Here is a 13,831-nt window from a genome sequence, read left to right on the forward strand (position 1 = left end):
TATCCGAATTTTTGATCTTGTCCAATCTGACTGGTGTGAGGTGGAATCTCTGGGTTGTTTCGATTTGCATTTCCCTGATGGCTAAGGATGTCTAGCACTTCCTTAGATGCTTCTCAGACATTCAATATTCCTCAATTAAAAACTTTTTTGTTTAGCTCTGTACCCCATTTTAAATAGGGTTGTTTGATTCTCTGGTGTCTAGCTTCTTGAGTTCTTTGTATACCTTGGATATTAGGCCTCTATCTGATGTGGGGTTGGTAAAGATATTCTCCCACTCTGTTGGCCGCTGTTTTGTTTTCTTGACTGTGTCCTTAGCCATACATGAACTTTGCAGTCTCATTAAGTCCCATTTGTCTATATTTGACCTTAGAGCATGAACCATTGTTGATCTGTTCAGAAAATTTTCTCCTGTGCCTATGTGTTCTAAGGTTTTCGCTTCTTTCTCTTCTAATAGTTTCAGTGTACTTGGCTTAATAAAAGAGATCTTTGATCCACTTGCACTTGAGCTTTGTACAGGGAGATAAGAAAGGTTCTACTTTCATTCTTCTGTATGCTGAGTGCCAGGTGGATCAACACCATTTGTTGAATAGGCTGTCCTTTTTCCATTGAATGTTTACAGCTCCTTTGTCAAAAATCAGGTGACCATATATGTGAGGGCTCATTTTTGGTTCTTCTATTCTATTCCATTGATCCACATGCCTATTGCTGTACCAGTACTATGCAGTTTTTAGTACAATTGCTTTGTAATATTAAGGTTAGGGATGGTGATTCCGCAGATGTTTTCTTGTTGTTGAGGATGGATTTCGCTATTCTAGGTCTTTTGTTATTCCAGATGTAATTGCACATTGATCTTTCCAACTTTATGAAGAACTGGGTTGGTATTTTGATGGGGATTGCATTGAATCTGTAGATTGCTTTTGGTAGGATGGCCATTTTTAAAATGTTGATCCTTCCAATCCATGAGCATGGGAGATCTTTCCATTTTCTGAGATCTTCCTCGTTTTCCTTCTTTAGAGATTTCAAGTTCTTGTCATACAGGTCCTTCACTTGCTTAGTTAGAGTCACACCAAGGTATTTCATATTGTTTGTGACTATTGTGAAGTGTGTCTTTTCCCTAATTTCTTTCTCCACATAATTGTCTTTTGGATAGAGGAAGGCTACTAATTTGTTTGAGTTAATTTTATATCCAGTCCCTTTGCTGAACTTGTTTATCAGCTGTAGAAGTACTCTGGTGGAATTTTTGGGGTCTCTTACATACCCTATCATGTCATCTGCAAACAGTGATGTTTTTACTTCTTCTTTTCCAATTCGCTTCTGTTTGATTTTCTTTTGTTGTCTAATTTCTCTGGCCAGGACTTCCAGTACTATGTTGAATAGGTAGGAGGAGAGTGAGCAGTCTTGTCTTGTCTCTGGTTTTACTGGGGTTGCTTCAAGTTTCCCACTGTTAAGTTTGATGTTGGCTATTAGTTTTCTGTATATTGCTTTATTATGTTTAGGTATGGGCCTTGGATTCCTTTTCTTTCAAAGACTTTGAACATGAAGGGGTGTTGAATTTTGTCAAATGCCTTTTCAGCATCTAGTGAGATGATCATGTGTTTTATTTTTTTAAACGTTCTTTGAAAAAATAAAGATAAAAGAAAAAAATTAAACATTTTTGCATAAATATATACAAACACAATTGTGTCAGTGCTTGGCTTTTCTTTCTTTTTTTTAAGGTTTGATACTCTGGATTAAGGTCTTACTAGTTACAATGAGCAAAAAGTACATGTAAAACAGGATGTAACCCGGAATTAGTCAACATTTTCTTCATGTGTTGCAGTGCACCTCTCGACCAGTGAGGAACGACGACCACCACCAGAGGATTCTTCTCAGATCATGCTTTACTGTGGGAGCCTCTTGGTTGAAGGGGAGAGCAGGAAGCAAGGGGCCCGAACTACCCTAGCTGTCTGCTTATATAGTGAGAAGCGCATACGGGGCTTGCCATGATTGGTTGTCACCAGTCTGCTGACACCAGAGGCCTTGGGATTGGCCGGAGATAGGTTATGTACTGTGCATGAGCAGGGTGCAGCACCTTAGCTGACAAGAGCATTACTATATATGTAGTTGTTTACCTCAAACTGTGAGGGAGCCAGCGCCATCTTGTAATGGCGTCCGCATTCGACTCCCCACAGTTCCCCCTTCTGTTTTAACTTGAGCACAAGCAACATTGCACTAACTCCTGTACAAGTCCTAACCTCATGATGTGTGGACTGATCGAAGGAGGCCGTGTCCAAGGTGCACCTTCTCCTGTGCAATGGAAACTAGCCCAGGGAGGTGCAAAGGCTACGCCAACGACCAGGTTTTACATGTGCCTTACCCAGTGCAATGAGACCATGTGGTCTCGTGGGGGTGCAAAGGTTGCATGTGCAACCTAACTTAAGTGCTCTTTAAGGCTGAGAGCCAAATTTGGGGCGAGACACCATCCTCTAATGCGGCGAATGCCTGGGTAATAGCAACCTTATCTCGCTGATTCTGGGTGTGCAGCCAGCACACCAACCATAGACAAAGTATGCAACCTCCCAGACAGCAAGCTATAAACAACCCCACCCCCACCCATTTTTTAAGGTAGGACACAGTAGAGGAGAGACAAGAGGTAAGTCCCTCAGCAAATCCAGGATCTACTCGAGTAGCATTGATGGCAGTCACTGCTCTTCTTAGTTCGTCAAGGTTGGCATTGAAATTTTTGGACCAATTTCGGGAATGGCAGAGTAATTCTTAGTCTTGACCACAGGATTTTTCAGGGTCCAGCAGGCCTCAGTGAAATTTAGCACTTGTACATCTTCCAACGAGGTCGACTCATTCTTGACAGGGCACGTCATCTGGGCTGGGACCCAATGAGGTGTTTCCTTTCCTTGGGGGAAAACACAAACAGCTCCCCTGGACCTCGATATAACCGGATCTGGTCCATACCATTTATTATCCAGCACATCTTTCCACACAACTAGCCTCTCCTCATCTGGTGGTCCCTCGGAGGCATGCCTGTCTGTGGCTGATTTTCCATCATCATTTAGATGCAAAAAATTAAGGGTAAAGAGTGCAAGAGAGACTCTTTCCCGGGGGGGCAGCTCCTTCTGCTATACCCCCTTTTTGTTTTTGTAAACATTTTTTAAAGATTTTTATTGGCCCTTTCAACAATGCCTTGGCCTTGAGGATTATAGGGCAATCCTGTCAGGAGTGAAACTCCCATGTGATAGCAAAATTGCTTGAATTTTGCTGAAGTATACGCAGGACCATTATCTGTTTTTAACACTTTAGGTATGTCCCATGCACTCCACGCTTCAAGACAATGAGTAATAACATGAGAAGCCTTTTCTCCGATAAAGGAGAAGCAAAAATGACTCTTGAACAGGTATCAATGGACACATGTAAAAGATACTGAGATAATTGTTTAGAATAATTTGCAGATTTAGTTAAATTTTTATTTAACTAAATTTTTATTTAACTAAAATTTTATTTAACTGGTCACACATAATCTTGAGAACTTCCATTGGCAGCCCAGCTGGGCAACCTGCCACAATATATCTATCTGTTCTTGAACCAGATCAATTTTCTAAGGTATAATTATAAACAGTTCTTATATTAGGAGAAAAGTTAAAGAGGCCCTTAACTGCCCAACGTACTCCCCGAGATTGAGAGCCAGTCTAAGGATGCAGGGCTGAATCTCTTCTTCCTCTACAGAAAGGTGACCACTTAGGTTGGGCTGGAATAAACAAATTACCCTTTGGCTGAGAAATAGGCCAGCAAGCTGCAATCCAGGTGGTATCAGCCTATCCAGGTTTTTTGTATAATTAGCAGTGACTCTATAAGTTTGGACTGACTCTGCCAACTCTTTAACTAGCTTATGCTCGAGGCAGTGATCATCCTCAAACCCGGGAAACATTTGCCTGAGGGCATGGCGTGTCTCCGGTGAACAAAAGAACTGGCACTTCCTCTCTGGATAGAGCTGCAGAGCAGAGATGGCAGCTGCTTTAAGAGCTTCCGGTTTTGCTACAGGAGTCTTTCACCCGGGCTGAAACTGCTCTGCCTCACATTTTGCTGCCTCCTCCTCTAAATCTTCTTCTCAAACAATTTTTCCTCTAACTCCTCTTCTGCCAGCTCTAAAGCTTTTTGCTTTTTTAGGGGATACAAAGTATCTTCTCCAGGAAACTTGTACTTTGTTTTCTGGGGCACAACCGTCTCCTCTCTCAGCCGTCTTTCCACCTTTCGGTTTTCTTTTTCACCTGCAGGCACTACTTTTAAGCTTTTGTCTTTGTTTTCCTTTTTTCCTTTTTTCTTAGGCCTACCCAAGTTTTCCCCTTTTAATTCAGCTTCTGAGGTCTCTGAAAAACTATCCTGGTACCTGGTTAACTCTCTGCATCCTTCCCTACACCACAACCAAAAGCAGCAGGCAAGGACAACAATCACCCAAATCACAAACACAGCACAGAGAAACAGGAGGTCGAGACCCGAAAGCAACATACCTGGGAAAACTTGACTTACCAACTTCGCCGCTCCCGTGTGTTGAGATCTGGATCCTCTTTGGCCCTCGCATGGTCCCGGATTCCGATACCAGTTGCGGCGCGCTCCTCGACCAGTGAGGAAAGACGACCACCACCAGAGGATTCTTCTCAGATCACACTTTATTGTGGGAGCCTCTTGGTTGAAGGGGAGAGCAGGAAGCAAGGGGCCCGAACTACCCTAGCTGTCCGCTTATATAGTGAGAAGCGCATAAGGGGCTTGCCATGATTGGTTGTCACCAGTCTGCTGACACCAGAGTCCTCGGGATTGGCCGGAGATAGGTTATGTACTGCACATGAGCAGAATGCAGCGCCTTAGCTGACAAGAGCATTACTATATATGGAGTTGTTTACCTCAAACCATGAGGGAGCCAGCACCATCTTGTAATGGCATCTACATTCGGCTCCCCACAGTGTGTAAGGATTGAGCATAATATGTTTTTGGTTTGTTTTCTTTTGTTTTATTTTTTTTCTTGAACTTCACACAGTCTGTGAGATGTTTTTGGGGCAGTTCGAGCCTCTGGGGTTAGCATCCCACTATCAGTGACTGCATGTTATGTCTCTTCTTTTGTGACTGGGTTATCTCACTCAGAATGATATTCTCTAGATGCAGCCATTTTCTTAAGAATTTCATAAAGTCATTGTTTCTGGTGGCTGAGTAGTACTCCATTGTGTTAATGTACCACAATTTTTGTATCCATTCATCTACTGAAGGACATCTGGGTTCTTTCCAGCTTCTGGCTATTATAAATAGAGCTGCAATGAACAATGTGGTGCATGTATCTTTGTTGTATATTGGAGTGTCTCTGGGGTATATGCCCAGAAGTGGAATAACTGGATCTTCAGGTAGTACTATATCCAATTTTCTGAGGTATCGCCAGACTGATTTTTAGAGTGGTTGTATTAGTTTGCAACCCCACCAACAGTGGAGAAGTGTTCCTCTTTCTTGGCATCCTCGCCAGCATCTGCTGTCATCTGAGTTTTGGATCTTGGCCAATCTGACTTGTGTGAGGTGGAATTTCAGGGTTGTTTTGATTTGCATTTCCCTGATGGCTAAGGATGTCGAGCACTTCCTTAGATGTTTCTCGGCCATTTGATATTCCTGAATTGAGAACGTTTTGTTTATCTTTGTACCCCATTTTTATTAGGGTTGTTTGATTCTCTGGGGTCTAGCTTTTTGAGTTCTTTGTATACCTTGGATATTAGGCCTCTATCTGATGTGGAGTTCATAAAGATCTTTTCCCATACTGTTGGCTGCCGTTTTGTTTTCTTGACAATGTCTTTAGCCTTACAGGAACTTTGCAATCTCATTAAGTCCCAATTTGTTAATTTTTGACCTTAGAGCTTGAGCCATTGGTGTTTTGTTCAGAAAATTTTCTCCTGTGCCTATGTGTTCTAAGGTTTTCCCTACTTTCTCATCTAATAGTTTCAGTGTATCTGGTTTAATGTGGAGATCTTTAATCCACTTACACTTGAGCTTTGTACAAGGAGATAAGAACGGGTCTATTTTCATTCTTTTGCATGCTGAGTGCCAGCTCGGCCAACACCGTTTGTTGAATAGGCTGTCCTTTTTCCATTGAATGTTTACAGCTCCTTTGTCAAAAATCAGGTGACCATATACGTGAGGGCTTATTTCTGGATGTTCTATTCCATTCCATTAATCCACGTGCGTATTTATGTACCAGTACCATGCAGTTTTCAGCACGATTGCCTTGTAATATAACTTGAGGTCAGGGATAGTTATTCCCGCCGATGTATTTTTGTTGTTGAGGATGGATGTAGCTATTCTAGGTCTTTTGTTATTCCATATGAAATTGCACATTGATCTTTCCAATTCTATGAAGAACTGGGTTGGAATTTTGAAGGGGATTGCATTAAATCTGTAGATTGCTTTTGGTAGGATGGCCATTTTTAAGATGTTGATCTTTCCAATCCATGAGCATGGGAGATCTTTCCATTTTCTGAGGACCTCCTCAATTTCTTTCTTTAGAGGTTTAAAGTTCTTATCGTACAGGTCCTTCACTTGCTTCGTTAGAGTCACACTAAGGTATTTCATAGTTTTTGTGACGATTGTGAAGGGTACCTTTTCCCTAATTTCTTTCTCCACATGTTTGTCCTTTGAGTATAGGAAGGCTACTGATTTGTTCGAGTTAATTTTGTATCCAGCCACTTTGCTGAACTTGTTTATCAGCTGTAGGACTTCTCTGGTAGAATTTTTGGGATCACTAAAGTACACTATCATGTCATCGGCAAAGAGTGATGTTTTTATCACTCCCTTTCCGATTTGTATCCCCTTGATTTCCTTTTGCTGTCTAATTGCTCCAGCCAGGACTTCCAGTACTATGTTGAATAAGTAGGGGGACAGTGGGCAACCTTGTCGAGTCCCTGATTTTAGTGGGATTGCATCAAGTTTCTCGCCATTAAGTTTGATGTTGGCTGTTGTTTTGGTGTATATTGCTTTTATTATGTTTAGGTATGGACCTTGGATTACTGTTATTTCCAGGACTTTTAACATGAAGGGGTGTTGAATTTTGTCAAATTCTTTCTCAGCATCTAATGAGATGACCATGTGATTTTGATATTTGAGTTTGTTTATATGGTGGATTACATTGATGGATTTCCTTATATTAAAACATCCCTGCATCCCAGGGATGAAGCCTACTTGGTCATGATGAATGATCGTTTTAATGTGTTCTTGGATTCGTTTTGCAAGGATTTTGTTGAGTGTTTTTGCATCAATGTTCATAAGTGAGATTGGTCTGAAGTTCTCTTTCCTTGTAGGGTCTTTGTGTGGTTTAGGTACGAGGGTTATTGTAGCCTCAAAAAATGAGTTAGGTAGTATTCCATCTGATTCTATCTTTTGGAATAGTTCGGAGAGTATTGGTGTTATATCCCCAATAAATGTCTGATAAAATTCTGCACTGAACCAGTCTGGACCTGGGCTATTTTTGGTTGGGAAATATTTTTGATGACATCTTCTATTTCTTTAGGTGTTATAGGGTTAATTAGATGGTTTACTTGGTCCTGGTTTAACTTTAGGATCTTGTATCTGTCTAGGAATTCGTCCATTTCCTCCAGATTTTCCAATTTTGTGGAGTATAAGTTTTTGTAGTAGGATCTGATGATTTCTTGAATTTCCTCAGTTTCAGTTGTTATGTCCCCACTTTCCTTTCTGATGTTGTTAATTTGTATACTCTCTCATTGCCCTCTAGTTAGTATTGCTAGGGATTCATCAATCTTGTTGATTTTCTCAAAGAACCAACTTTTGGTTTTGTTGATTTTTTCAATGGTTCTTTTTTATTCTATTTGGTCTATTTCTGCCCTAATTTTGATTATTTCTTGCTGTCTACTCTTTTTGGGTATATCTGCTTCCTTCTGTTCTAGGGCTTTTAGCTGTGCTGTCAGGTTGCTTATGTAAGCTCTCTCCAGTTTCTTTTTGGAAGCACTTAGGGCTATGAGTTTTCCTCTCAATACTGCTTTCATTGCATCTCATAGGTTTGGGTATGTTGTGTTTTCGTTTTTGTTGAATTCTAGAAAATCCTTAATTTCTTTTTTTATTTCTTCTTTGACCCCGCTATCATTTAACAGAGCGTTGTTTAGTTTCCATGTGTATGTGGGCTTTTTGTTGTCTTTGTTGTTGTTAAAGACCAGCCTTAGACCATGGTGATCTGAGAGGAGGCATGGGAGTATTTCAATCTTCTTATGTCGATTGAGGCTTGCTCTGTGTCCAATTATGTGGTCAATTTTCGAGAAGGTGCCATGGGGTGCTGAGCAGAAGGTGTATTCTTTTACTTTAGGATAATATGTTCTGTATACATCTATTAATTCTATTTGGTTCAAAGTCTCTACTAGTTTTGCAGTGTCTTTGTTACAGTTTCTGTTCCCATGATCTGTCCATTGGTGAGAGTGGGGTATTAAAGTCTCCTACTATTATTGTGTGGTGTGAAATGTATTTTTTTAGCTTTAGTAGGGTTTCTTTTATGAATGTGGGTGCTTTTGTATTTGGAGCATATATGTTAAGGATTGAGAGTTTCTCCTGACAGATTTCCCCGGTAATGAGTAAAAAGTGTCCTTCCTTATCTTTTTTGATAACTTTTGGTTGGAAATTTACTTTATTCGATATTAGAATAGCCACTCCAGCTTGCTTCTTGGAGCTGTTTGCTTGGAAGTTTTTTTCCCACCCTTTAACTTTGAGATAGTGTCTGTCTTTGTCTCTGAGATGAGTTTCCTGTATGCAGCAAAAGGCTGGATTTTGTTTATGTATCCAGTCTGATAGCCTATGTCTCTTTATTGGGGAGTTGAGTCCATTTATGTTAATAGATATCAAGGAATAGTGCTTTCTGTTTCCTGCCATTATTGATTTTGTGGGTTGAGTTGTGTCTGTGTCTTTTTCTTCTTTTAGTTTTCTTGTTTAGGAGTTTTTTTGTTTTTCCTAGGCTGTATTTTCCCTCATTGTATTGGGTTTTCCACCTATAATTCGTTGTAGTGCTGGATTTGTGGTCAGATATTGTGTAAATTTTGATTTGTCTTGAAATATCTTCATCTCTCCATCGATGGTGATTGATAGTTTTGCTGGGTATAGCAGCTTGGGCTGGCACTTGTGTTCTCTTAGGGTGTGCATGATGTCTGTCCAGGCTCTTCTAGCTTTCATAGTCTCTGTTGAGAAATCGGGTGTGAGTCTGATTGGTCTGCCTTTATATGTTACCTGACCTTTTTCCCTTACTGCTTTTAGTATTCTTTCTTTACTTTGGGCACTTGATGTTTTTACTATTATGTGTCGGGAGGTATTTCTTTTCTGGTCCAACCTATTTGGAGTTCTGAAGGCTTCTTTTATGCTCGTGGTCATCTCATTCTTGAGGGTAGGGAAGTTTTCTTCTATGATTTTGTTGAAGATATTTACTGTGCCTCTTAGTTGATACTCTTCTCCCTCTTCTATTCCTATTATCCTTAGGTTCGGTCTTCTCATTGTGTCTTGTATTTCCTGGACATTTTGGGTTAGGAGCTTTTTGTTTTTTGCATCTTCTCTGGCTGTTTTGTCTATGTTTACAATGTTGTCTTCTGCCCCCGACATTCTCTCTTCCATCTCTTGTAATCTATTGGAAATTCGTCCTTCTGTGACTCCTGATTTCTTTTTTTGGTGTTCTGACTCTAGGGTTATCTCTTTTAGTGTTTTCTTTATTGTGTCAATCTCCGTTTTAATTTCCCTCTTTCATTCCTTTATTTCTTTGGTTCTGTTTTCCTCTAGTTCTTTGAGTTCTTTGAGTGTTTTTCTTGTTTCTTCTTTAAAAGCTTCTGAATCTTTTTGCTTTTCCTCCCGTTCTTCTTTAAGTATCTCTATCAGCACCTTGAGGTATGATTTCAGGTCTGTTTCTTCCTTTTCTGGAGTGTTTGGACTTCCGATGTTTGCTGTTATGGGAGACCTGGGTTCTGGTGTTGCCAGGTTGTCTTGGTTTCCTTGGGATATACTCTTTTGCTTTCCTCTTGCCATTTTGTTGTCAGTGATATGTTCTTGCCTTTCCCTTGTATCTGGTCTGTGTCCCTGGATCTCCACTAGTCCAGGTGGCAGATGGGTCGAGCCCTGTTCTATGCCTCAGAGTCATCGGGTGGGAACAGAAGTTCCAAAGTTCTATTCCTGGTTGCTGGATCTGACAGGGCAGGGCAGGGCAAGGCAGGGGGTGCACTTTCCTTGTGCACTCTGCAGTGATATTTCTGCTCCCTGGCAGCCCAGGTCTCCCACCCACCAGTTGCTCAGCCTTTACGAGCTGCCGTTCCAGGTGGCAGATGTGCCAGGCTCCGCTCTGCGTCCAGTTGCTCAGCCTCTATGAGCTGCCATTCCGGGTGGCAGATCCAGTGTAAATGTCTTAATCGCAGAGTTATTCTGTACAAAATGTGAAACAGCAGGCTTGCTATTTGGCACTATCTGCTTCTGTGCTTCATACTAACTCCTTAAATTGCTCCAATGCGCATGTGCTAGATTGAGAGCCACTTTTATCCCCTGGGCCTCCTGGAGCGTCCTCGGACAAAGGGCCACTGCCCGCTGGCTCCGGGGCGCTCAGGCGAGCGCTCGCAGAGGTCGCTGCTGACCAAGCGCACAGTGGTTCCCGGGTAAAGAAGCGGCTGAGTGGCCATGGCGGGACGGGACAGACGCAAGAATGGCTAGGCAGAATGGTCATTTTTAAAATGTTGATCCTTCCAATCCATGAGCATGGGAGATCTTTTCATTTTCTGAGATCTTCCTCGACTTCCTTCTTTAGAGGTTTGAAGTTCTTGTCATAAAGGTCTTTCACTTGCTTAGTTAGAGTCACACCAAAGTATTTCATAGTTTTTGTGACTATTGTGAAGGGTATCTTTTTCCTAATTTCTTTCTCTACAAGTTTGTCCTTTGAATATAGGATGGCTACTGATTTGTTTAAGTTAATTTTGTATCCAGCCGTGTTTTTTTTTTCTTTGAGTTTGTTTATATGGTGGATAACATTGATGGATTTTCATATATTAAACCATCCCTGCATCCCAGGGATGAAGCCTACTTGTTCATGATGAATAATTATTTTAATTTGTTCTTCGATTTTCTTTGCAAGGATTTTGTTGAGTATTTTGCATCATGTTCATAAGTGATCTTGGACTGAAGTTCTCTTTCCTTGTAGGTTCTTTTTTTGGTTTAGGAATGAGGGTTATTGTGGTCTGGAAAAATGAGTTAGGTAGTGTTTCATCTGACTCTATTTTGTGGAGTAGTTTGGAGAGTATTGGTATTACGTCTTCAAAAAATGTCTGATAAAATTCTGCACTGAACCTATCTGGACCTGTGCTTTTTTTGGTTGGTAGGCTTTTGATGACTGCTTCTCTTTCTTTAGGTGTTATGGAAGTATTTAGATAGTTTCCCTGGTCCTGGTCTAACTTTAGTATCTGGTATCTGTCTAGAAATTCTTCCATTCACTTCAGATTTTCCAGCTTTGTTAAGTATAGGCTCTTGTAGTAGGATCTGATGATTTCTTGAAATTCCTCAGTTTCAGTTGTTATGTCTCTACTTTCTTTTCTTATTTTGTTAATTTACGTACTCTCTCTTTGCCCTCTGATTAGTTTGGCTAAGGGTTTATCAATCTTGTTAATTTTTGCAAAGAACCAACTCTTGGTTTTGTTGATTCTTTCAAAGGTTCTTTTAATTTCTATTCAGTCAATTTCTTCTCTGAGTTTGATTATTTTCTGCTTTCTACTCCTCTTGGGTGTATCTGCTTCCTTTTGTTCTAGAGCTTTTAGCCGTGCTGTCGAGTTGCTGATGTATGCTCTCTCCAGTTTCTTTTTAGAAGCACTCAGAGCTATGAGCTTTCCTCTCAGTACGGCTTTCATCGCATCCCATAGATTTGGTTATGTTGTGTTTTCATTTTCATTAAATTCTAGAAAATCCTTAATTTTTTCTTTATTTCTTCTTTGACCATGGTATCTCTCTACATTCTTGTGTAATCTGTTGGATATGCTTGCTTATGTGACTCATGATTTGTTTTTTAGGTTTTCTACCTCCTGGGGTTTCTTTTTTAGTGTTTTCTTTATTCTTTCCATTTCCATTTTAAATTCCTTCTTCAATTCCTTCATCTCTTTTGTTCTGTTTTCTTCTAGTTTCTTTGATTTATTTGAGTGTTTTTCTTGTCTTCTCTTTAAAAGCTTCTATTTCTTTATGCTTTTCCTCCCGTTCTTGTTTAATGATTACTATCTTCATCTTGATGTATGATTTTGGGTCTCAGTCTTCTTTTTGGGGAGTGTTTGGCATTCTGCTGTTTGCTGTGATGGGAGAGGTGGGTTCTGGTGTTGCCAAGTTGTCTTGGTTTCCCTTGGGTAAGTTTTTTCACTTTCCTCTTGCCACCTTGTTGTCTGTGATTATATGTGGTATTGTTGTCAGTGATTGGTTCCCATCTCTCCCGTGTACCTGGCCTCTGTCCCTGGATCTCTGCTGTTCCTAGTGGCAAATGGCCTGAGCTTTTGTTCTGCATGAATGGTCCCTCTGGTTTGAAACCTAGTCCCTATGGCAGAGTTCCTGCTCCCCTCAACCAATGGTGGGTGGAGTGCTTTCTGGGCACTTGGATCAGACCTCTCAATGCCCCACCTACTCACAGTGCAGTCTCACCAGGCCTGTGTCCCTGGATCTCAGCTGTTCCTGGTGGCAGATGGTCTGAGAACCTGTTCTGCATGCATGGGCTCGCTGGGTCTAAAAAAAAATATTCTTAATAACAAAAGAATTCCTGGGGGCATCAGGATTGCCAACTTTAAACTGTATTACAGATCAGTTATAATAAATACTGCATGGTAATGATATAGAAACAGGCATGTTGATCAGTGGAATGGAATTGAAGACCCAGAAATGAACCTGCTCACCTATGTTCACTTGATCTTGGACAAAGAAACTAAAACCATCCAGATTAAAAGAGATAGCATTGTCACCAGATTATGCTGTTTCATCCTACAGTCAGCATGTAGAAAAATGCAAATCATTCCATTCTTTTCTCCTTGTACACAGCTCAAGTCCAAGTGGCTCACTGATTTTTACATAAAACCTGTGGATCAAAGATCTCCACATAAAACCAGGTACACTAAAACTAATAGAAAAGAATGTGGAAAAGAGACTTAAACACGTGAGCACAGAGGAAATTTTCCGGAATAGAATACCAATTGCTTATGATTTAAGATTAAGAACTGACAAATGGTACCTCATAAAATTGCAAAGCTTCTATAAGGCAAAGGGCATTTTCAATAGGACAAAATTGCAACTGAGTGGTTGGGAAAATTGTTTACCTTTCCTACATCTGATAGAGGGTTAATATCAATATATACAAATAAGTCAATAAGTTAGTGTCCAGATAATAAAATAACCCTAGTAAAAATGGGGGACCAAGCTAATCAAAGAATTCTCAACTGAGAAATACCAAATGGCTGTGAAGTACCTAAAGAAATGTTTAATATACTTTGTCATCTGGGAAATGCAAATCAAAACATCTCTGAGATTCCAAATCACTCCACTCAGAATAGCTAAGCTCAAAAACTCATTTGACCACAAATGCTGTTGAGGCTGTGGAGAAAGAGGAATACCCCTCCATTGTTGGTAGGGTTGCAAGCTGGTACAACCACTGTGGAAATCATTCTGGTGGTTATTTGGAAAATTGTATATAGTACTACCTGAGGACCCAGCTATTCCGCTCCTGGTCATATACCCAAAAAGATGTTCCAACATATAACAGGAACACATGCTCCACTATATTCCTAGCAGCCTCCTTCATAATAGCCAGAATTTGAAAAGAACTCAAATGTCT

This window comes from Micromys minutus (assembly GCF_963924665.1).
Source record: "Micromys minutus genome assembly, chromosome: X".
NCBI lineage: Eukaryota > Metazoa > Chordata > Mammalia > Rodentia > Muridae > Micromys > Micromys minutus.